Source organism: Centruroides sculpturatus, unplaced genomic scaffold, assembly GCF_000671375.1.
Source record: "Centruroides sculpturatus isolate CEXI.00-Female unplaced genomic scaffold, Cexi_2.0 scaffold975, whole genome shotgun sequence".
NCBI classification, from domain to species: Eukaryota; Metazoa; Arthropoda; class Arachnida; order Scorpiones; family Buthidae; genus Centruroides; species Centruroides sculpturatus.
In genome coordinates this window covers 181,665-189,554 of record NW_019385259.1, presented here as the reverse complement: position 1 = coordinate 189,554, position 7,890 = coordinate 181,665, and positions in this window count along the sequence as shown.

Genomic DNA, 7,890 nt, shown 5'->3' with positions numbered 1-7,890 from the left:
TCTTTTACGACTCGACCGATTGACATAAAAATCCCATATTTTCCGTTGGACGTGTCGTGAATTGAAATTTGGTTTTCGTAAATAGATTTTTGCTTGTATCATCCACCTAACGCGGACGAATAGTAGCAATAGCATGGTTTATACACTGCTTTATACTTCGTTTGACATCATTATATACTTTAATAGCGATTTATTCGATCAAATTATCATTTTGTAGATGCAATCTTTAACCTTGTAAAGCACAAAGAAAATTTTGAGAATATAAAATTACATTTTCTGAGTTAGTTTTAATTCCTTGTAAGTTAAACAAAAAAATTTGTTTACTGTACTTGAATAATTAAAAATTACGTAAGTAAATTCGATACCGAAAATAAACACAAAATATCTTTAAAGAGCTAATAACACGGAAACTTCAAATAATATATATATACTTTATTACACGATTAATTACCAAAATATTATTAAACTGGGTAAAAAATTACAGAACATTTGCGTGCAATTAAGTAATAATTAATTTCATAAATATAATTTATGAATATTTACAAACATTCATATTTTAACTCTAATAATTTTAATACTTTATAAAAGTTTAAACTATAATTAACAAGAGGCTACACCAAACTGGCAAATTATTACGTGATTATTGATTTGTCAATTTCACAGTATAATATATTTGAAAATTTACACATTGTACTGTTTTATGTCGTATTATGATATTATTTATAAAAGGAAAGACGGGTGAGGGGAGGAAATGAACGAAATTCACATCCAATTATGAAATAAATAAACTGTGTTTTAATTATTTGTCGGAAGTTACTGTGTGAAGGGTTCTTTAAAAAATATTGTGTTTAATTTGAATATCAAATTTAGAATTTATTGAGTAATTAAACCTAGAAGAAGTCGTTAGGCGCCTTCTCTTATTTAAATTTAATAATTATGCTACGTGGTGCCTAACGTCTGTCTCTAAGACAAAATACTTGGTATTTAATTATGACTCTAAGCTTTGTCAATTGATACATTGGGCAGAGAGCAAAGTGTGACAACGCTTAAAAAATAGAACACGGATGTTTATTTTTCAGTATCGGATGTAGTGTACTATTAAATTTGTGATCAGTGTATTGCCGACAGAATGTGAAAATGATGGTCGCAAGTGTTAGTTTATCTCCACATTTTACGCATTGTTTTCATTTGTCAGTTACATTTTCTACTCGAGTAATTAATCACGTTTGTTTCAACACTTGACTTTGAAACCACAGAAAAATCTCATTTCAAATACATTTAATAAATATTATTACCAGTATTTATGCTATTATCAGCAATATAATGTTATACAATAGAATATAATTTGTGCTGTATTTATAATGTGATAATAATTACACTTTTATGTCGAGTATGTTGGTCGTTATTTATGTACAGGTCTTGCTTTTCGGCTGTAAAGCCAACGTTCTTTCATTCGTATAATAAAATTCACATAGAAAAATATAAGATCTAACTTGAAGGCCAAATATCTTGTAATAAAAAATTCTATTTCTGATTTTCTAGTGTTTGCTATGTCCTTGGTAAGAACATTTGTCTCTAGTTGATTTTGGCAAGTACTGGAAATAGATAGTCCATAGACCAGGTGATCTATCGACTCTGCTCGAAGAATTAATTTGGTCATTAAAATTTGATTTGGATTAGTTAGGCGTAAGAAAGATTTCCCACGTGGGGACAGGAAGCGGAAGTAAAAGGAAAAAATCAGTAGAGGCAGGTGAATACGTCATCCCTCTCATTTTCATCATTTTTCTGCATTATAGGAAACCAAGACGAAGGAAAAATATAATTTGAAAGCGTGAACTAAATAGATTACCTGAGAACTAAACTGTTTTAATTACACGATTAGATAAATTATTGCGCAATAGAACACAAGCAACATATATAACGTCTTTGATTCATAAGAGAAATTCATATTCAACTGTTTAACTTGCTCGATTATTTTCATGCATTTTCATACTTATAAGCATATACGGAATCTTAGAAATTCTCTATAAAGAAAATCTCTTCCATTTGAAAGAATATTGTGTTATTCTTTCGTCTTTTTTTTAATGTAATTTTAATTGTTTGTTTATATCATTCTACATTATCATTAACAAATATATTTAACTTTGTGGGATAAAGCTTTAATCAACTCTTAAATGTATTTATTTACAAAAGAATTTTCACGAGTTAAAAATAATTTATAAAACTTTGTCTTCTCTGTTTATGTAAAATACTTATTATGTTTACGATCATTTTTTCTCTCACGAATTAAAGTACAAACGGCGGTATCGGGAAACTCGTCACGAAATATTTAAACAATTGATTTAATCCCGTGCAGCGAGAGAACGAAGAGAGTAGAGGGGCGACCCTTTTAATTGTATTACGCAATAACACACGTGAACATTACATTATTTTCTTAATTACGTACGATACAGTGACAAACAATTGCAATTACGACTGTTTGAAGACAAAAATGAATCATAAGGTTACCCGCAGATCGAAATCTTAGTATTACGTAAATTACACCACACCCATCCAAATCTGCGTGATGTAATATATGGATAGCGGCTACGTGTATAAAACAAGGAATAGTTTAAAATATGATGTAAGTGCTTTAAATCTTCGCTCAAACTTCGGAAGGTCAGACAAACAAAGACGACACTTTCGATTTGCTGGAGTACGACGTTATGTAATTGACAGAGTATGTATCACGTGTCATAGATGAACTGTGATTATGGCTAGCAATGTCTGATTTTTCGATGATTGTTCTTTTGTATACAATGCTAACATTTACATGCTTATATAAGCATGTAAATGTTAGCATTGTATAGGTCTGGATGCAAAGCTCGTTCCTATCAGGTGGACCGCAATTCTACGTATATACCGAAGTACGCGATCTTAATACATAGAATTAATGGACGATTGCCTATTCGATCGGTTATGAATAGTCACGTGGTATGCTTTTCCATCGGTATTGCCCAAGTATAAATACATTTTTTATATATATTATATATTTCGTTAATGAAATAATGTTTTAATGGTGCTGGTTTGTTTCTACCAAAAGAAAGATGAATTTTAGCAGAATGTACTTGAGAATTTTAGCAGATGAATGCACTTAATTGCACGCAAATTATATGTAATTTGTCACCAAGTTTAATAATATTTTGGTAATTAATCGTGTAATAAAGCATATATATTTTATACGAAGTTTTCATGTTATTAGCTCTTTAAAGCTATTTTGTACTTATTTTCAGTATCGAATTTACTGACGTAATTTTTAATTATTCAAGTAAACAAATTTCTTGTTTAACCTACAAGGAATTAAAAAGATAATTCCTTCCGGAAAACTTTTTATGCTAAACTAGTTCCTATGTAGGTTAAGGAAAGCCAAAAAACTGTACACGGTCAGCCGAGGTTTGGGAAGTCTGAACCGAGTCCGAGTGTTCGCATTGACAAATTTAAATTCACTTTATACTTTGAAGCTTGAAAAATATTATAAAATACTTCTAATATCTATAACTACAGGTTAGGGTCTATTCATAAGAACACTTATTGTCATTTAGTGGAAGATGAAGGGTCTCTCGTACTTTGTACGTAATGCCACAAGAAACGGAAACTTTCCTTATGTATTTTACTAGATATTCGAATTTACCGTTTTTTCCCACTCTGTTTCCTAGAAAATGAATATTTAGATATTTTGAATCATTTATTAGAATAAAAATACTTTATAAAATGAAACTGAATAAGTTACTTTTTCTTACATTATTCAATTTCTTGATATACAATTAGCGTGTTGTATATAAATTGCGTTTTTGCGTGTGAACTAGCGCGCGCGATCGAGAACAGTTTACAGATAATGGAAATTTTTATTTTTTAAGTGAAAATATATCGCATGTGTGTGATCTTGTCGATAGAATATTCTATCGACGTAAAAATCTAGGATGTAGGGATAGTAAAAAATTTTTACTATCCCTACATTCTACAGTGTGCATTCTATCCGCACGTTTTTACTCTGGTAGGCACTTTATTGGTGGTCCAGAAAAGTAAGACGTAGGGAAATAACATTGAAAATTAACCAATATAAAATTACAACTGCCTGGTTATATTTAAAGGTTTGCTGATGTTCAAACTGTATTAATTATAAAAATAGAAACTTATTGGTACAAGAACTATTAAGTTTTAATAGGTAAAAGTGTTAAAAACAAAATATCAAGTAGTCCATGGATATAAAAAAAATAGTTTATTTTAAAATTTACTACTGATTACCACCCGCAAAACATGTCATAGCTCGTTATTCATTTGTCAATTTAATTTAGGAAATACAGCTAAATTATAAATTATTTTTATTATGAAAAATATTTATTTTTTGACACAATATGAGAGATAAATTTTGAGGCCTCATTATTTATGAGGCCTCAGGCTCGCGCCTTCAGAAATCCACCACTGGACGGAGGTAAACTCGGAATCGATGATCACTGCCACTGATGATGACAATCGTTCACTTTCAAATTAATATATATATAGTATACAAATTGCTTATGTAAAATGTCTTTTAAACGAACATTTAATATATATTTATATTGTTATATAATGATATAAAATTTGATTTTAATTTAAAAGATGTGTCTATCCACGCCAACGATAGATAAGCCGATATCTCTTCCCACTAAAAATAGGCAGTATGCATTTTCAATATGTATATTTTCTGATTATAATCATTTTTTAAATGGAAGATTGTGAAAAGTAAATGTACATACTAAAATAAATCGGTTATTTTTCATCAAATTTGTGCGCTTTATAGCAATAAAATGACAGAAATAAATGAAATAGTGAAATATGTTGGAGGATTTGTCGCCACGATCGAGGGAGGCCACGCGCCGCACATCAACCTGCACTAATATATGAGTAATATTTTTCTGTCTATTGAGTCTATAATCTATTAATAGAACTTATTATACTGATATAGCTTACGAATGAAATTGGAAATCTTGAATCAGTCTATCGATTCGAAAGATGGACTTTTACTTTCCAACTGTTAGGCCTATATACAACAGAGGGAAAGTACAGTATGATAAAATGACACACGAAGATTGTTACATTTTTCAACTTCGTGGATGTTGAAACGTCGAAAAATGCAAAAAATTCGAGTGTAATTTTTTATGTATGGATGTTCGTATGTGTTTGTGTATGCGTTTGAGTATAGGCGTGTGTGTTGCACGATTTTGTCCACTCTTTTTGAAGCATAATAATCCCTGTGCTTTTTGTCAAAAATTTCCCAAATTTTTCAGAGAGTTTGTTTATTAGGGAGATTGAAGCTATTAAATTTTAGTGGTTAAAGATCGAGGTGTGGTAGAGATAAGTAGTTTCATTTCCCGGTCTTTCGTTTGTCCCGGGATTCCGGGATAAAAGTGAACTGTTTTCCGGGATTTCGGGAAATCTCAGGATAGAATTAATTATTTTGAAGATATAAAAAGCATCTTGAAATCAAATGATATAATTATTTTCTATTTTTTAAAGTAATTTAATACGTTCCGCAACCGTCAAAATCATATTAATAATGCTGTGTAAGATATATATTAAAACTTACCTTCGAATTACGTAGAAATTTTCACAAATAGAAAAAATGTATTAAAGTTTGCTGGAGACTACATATAACAACAACAACATGCTTTGACTCGAGTTCAAAATTTAAAAAAAAATGAATTTAGATGAAACTTCTAACTTAAAAGGTAATTTTCGGTTTTTAAATAAAACGTAATACAAAATATTATGGTAAATTTTTATAATAAGATTTTGAAAAGCAAAGACGGTCGATACCCGAATCAGTCAATCCGATTCTCATTTTAGTAATGAAAAGTCCCGCTACCGAGAATGCCCTTTCCGATTCAATTGATGTGAGTGGAATCGTGTTTAATGCGCTGAAGAGAAAACATGTTATGTGCTTTTTCACCTGTAGCCTGGAAGAATTCTAGTTCGTTTCCGAGATTGCAGTATGTACTGTACTTCTTTTACTCTCTAGTTTTCTCGATTTGTCTACCTCGACTGCTTTAATAGCGACATCGAGCTTATAGCTCGATAATTCGGCATTCGTTCATTCATTGTTTTATTGCACAAACAACATGTACAGTACATACATCCTGGTCCCGCAGAAATCATTACCAGGGAAATGTTTACATGGATAAAGTTCAAAGTACTGTACATACATAAAATAACAGAATAATCAAATTACAGTAAGATACGTTTGAGAGGGATTCCATCAAATAATAATAAGAACAAAATGAGTTTTAAGAAGAAGAGTATGTCCACACAATAATACTCAAATACCATGCTGACAGTAATCAGCATGCGTACATATGTACATACAATAAACAATTTCAAATAAATAACAAATCATTACGTCTACAACGCAAATAAATAATATTTACATTAAAATAAGTATTTTCATAAACAAAACAGAAACAAAATGTAATGTTTAAAGTGGAATGTTGACGATTATTCTGTATATAGATAATTATACATAATTACAAATAATATTCATACATCTCAAAATGCATCCGTACAAATAATTCGTAATATAACAAAATAATATGCCAACAAAGTAGTCAACAGACAGGTGAATACAGAAAGATTATATTTATACATTTTAAAACAAATTAGAATAAGTATTTGTATATAAAAATGAAATTAAGGATGAAATTACAAACATATATAAAGAAAGTATGAAAACAAAGTAAGCAGTTTGGGTGACGTAACACCAAATAGCAAGTCCTCAATTGTATATAGTGATAAGTAAAAAACAATAGAACCTCTTCGCTAGTCTATTGAATGCTTGATAAACATCTTCGCTCTTTAAAAAGTCAGAAGGAACACAAGGCTAGAAAATATTTAGTTCCTGGAGCAGGAGAATAAGTTCCAATCTTTCTTGTTCCAGGGTACGCAGTCGTAAATGTAATGTAGGGCACCATCTTCAACTCGACACAGCGGGCATAAGGAGAGATTCCCTATTCGTAAATCTACATAAGTAGCTTGTAAACTTTCCATGGTTAGTGAGCAGTTGTGTAGTGTAAAAGTTTGCAGAGAACCATTGTACATAATAAAAAGAATTTATATTAGGAATGAACTGAAAAGTGTGGCCACTATGGTAAAAACTCCATCTATGTGAGATCAGCCGGGGGTACCCTAATTCGTTAGTACCACTTAATCGGCCTATTCCGTGAGAATAGTTCTCCGAGTTTCGAATCGTAAGATCCGATCGTAAAAAGTTTACATAGGAGGGCTTTTAATAATGATCTGAACGAGGAGTTCAGCTGTTCGTCAGGATTCCTTGACACCAGTTAATCGAACTTATTATACGCTGATTAACACGCGTTTACGATCTGATTCGGACACCCAATTAAGAGCCATTTTTATATAAGAAACAAAAGTAAAATTTAATAAATCTAAACAAACGAATACAAATAACCAAATACAACGATTATACGACAAGCTATAGACTAGGACAGAATCTATGCTAATGCGCGTTCGAGAGAGAGAGCTCACAAAATGATTCTAAACATACGACCTGTTTAGTTGTCGTCTTCGTTTCTGTAGATATAGGACACCTTGCAGATAGAGTTCATATTACTTTCGTATGGGAGATCAATTCGTGCACAAAATATAAAAATATCACTTCTTCTGAGTGTAGACTCGGGACTTAGTCTATCGGACTCCGTTATGGGCGTTGGCCATCAGGAGGAAACATATGTGAAGTTTAGATGCTTCGGATCTGTCGAAGAACTCGTCGCTGAACTCCCCGAATTCTGACTAATCTTCCCTTTTATTTCAAAATTTCGTCCAATCATCGTCCAGTAACTCTTTCGTGAGAACGGATGA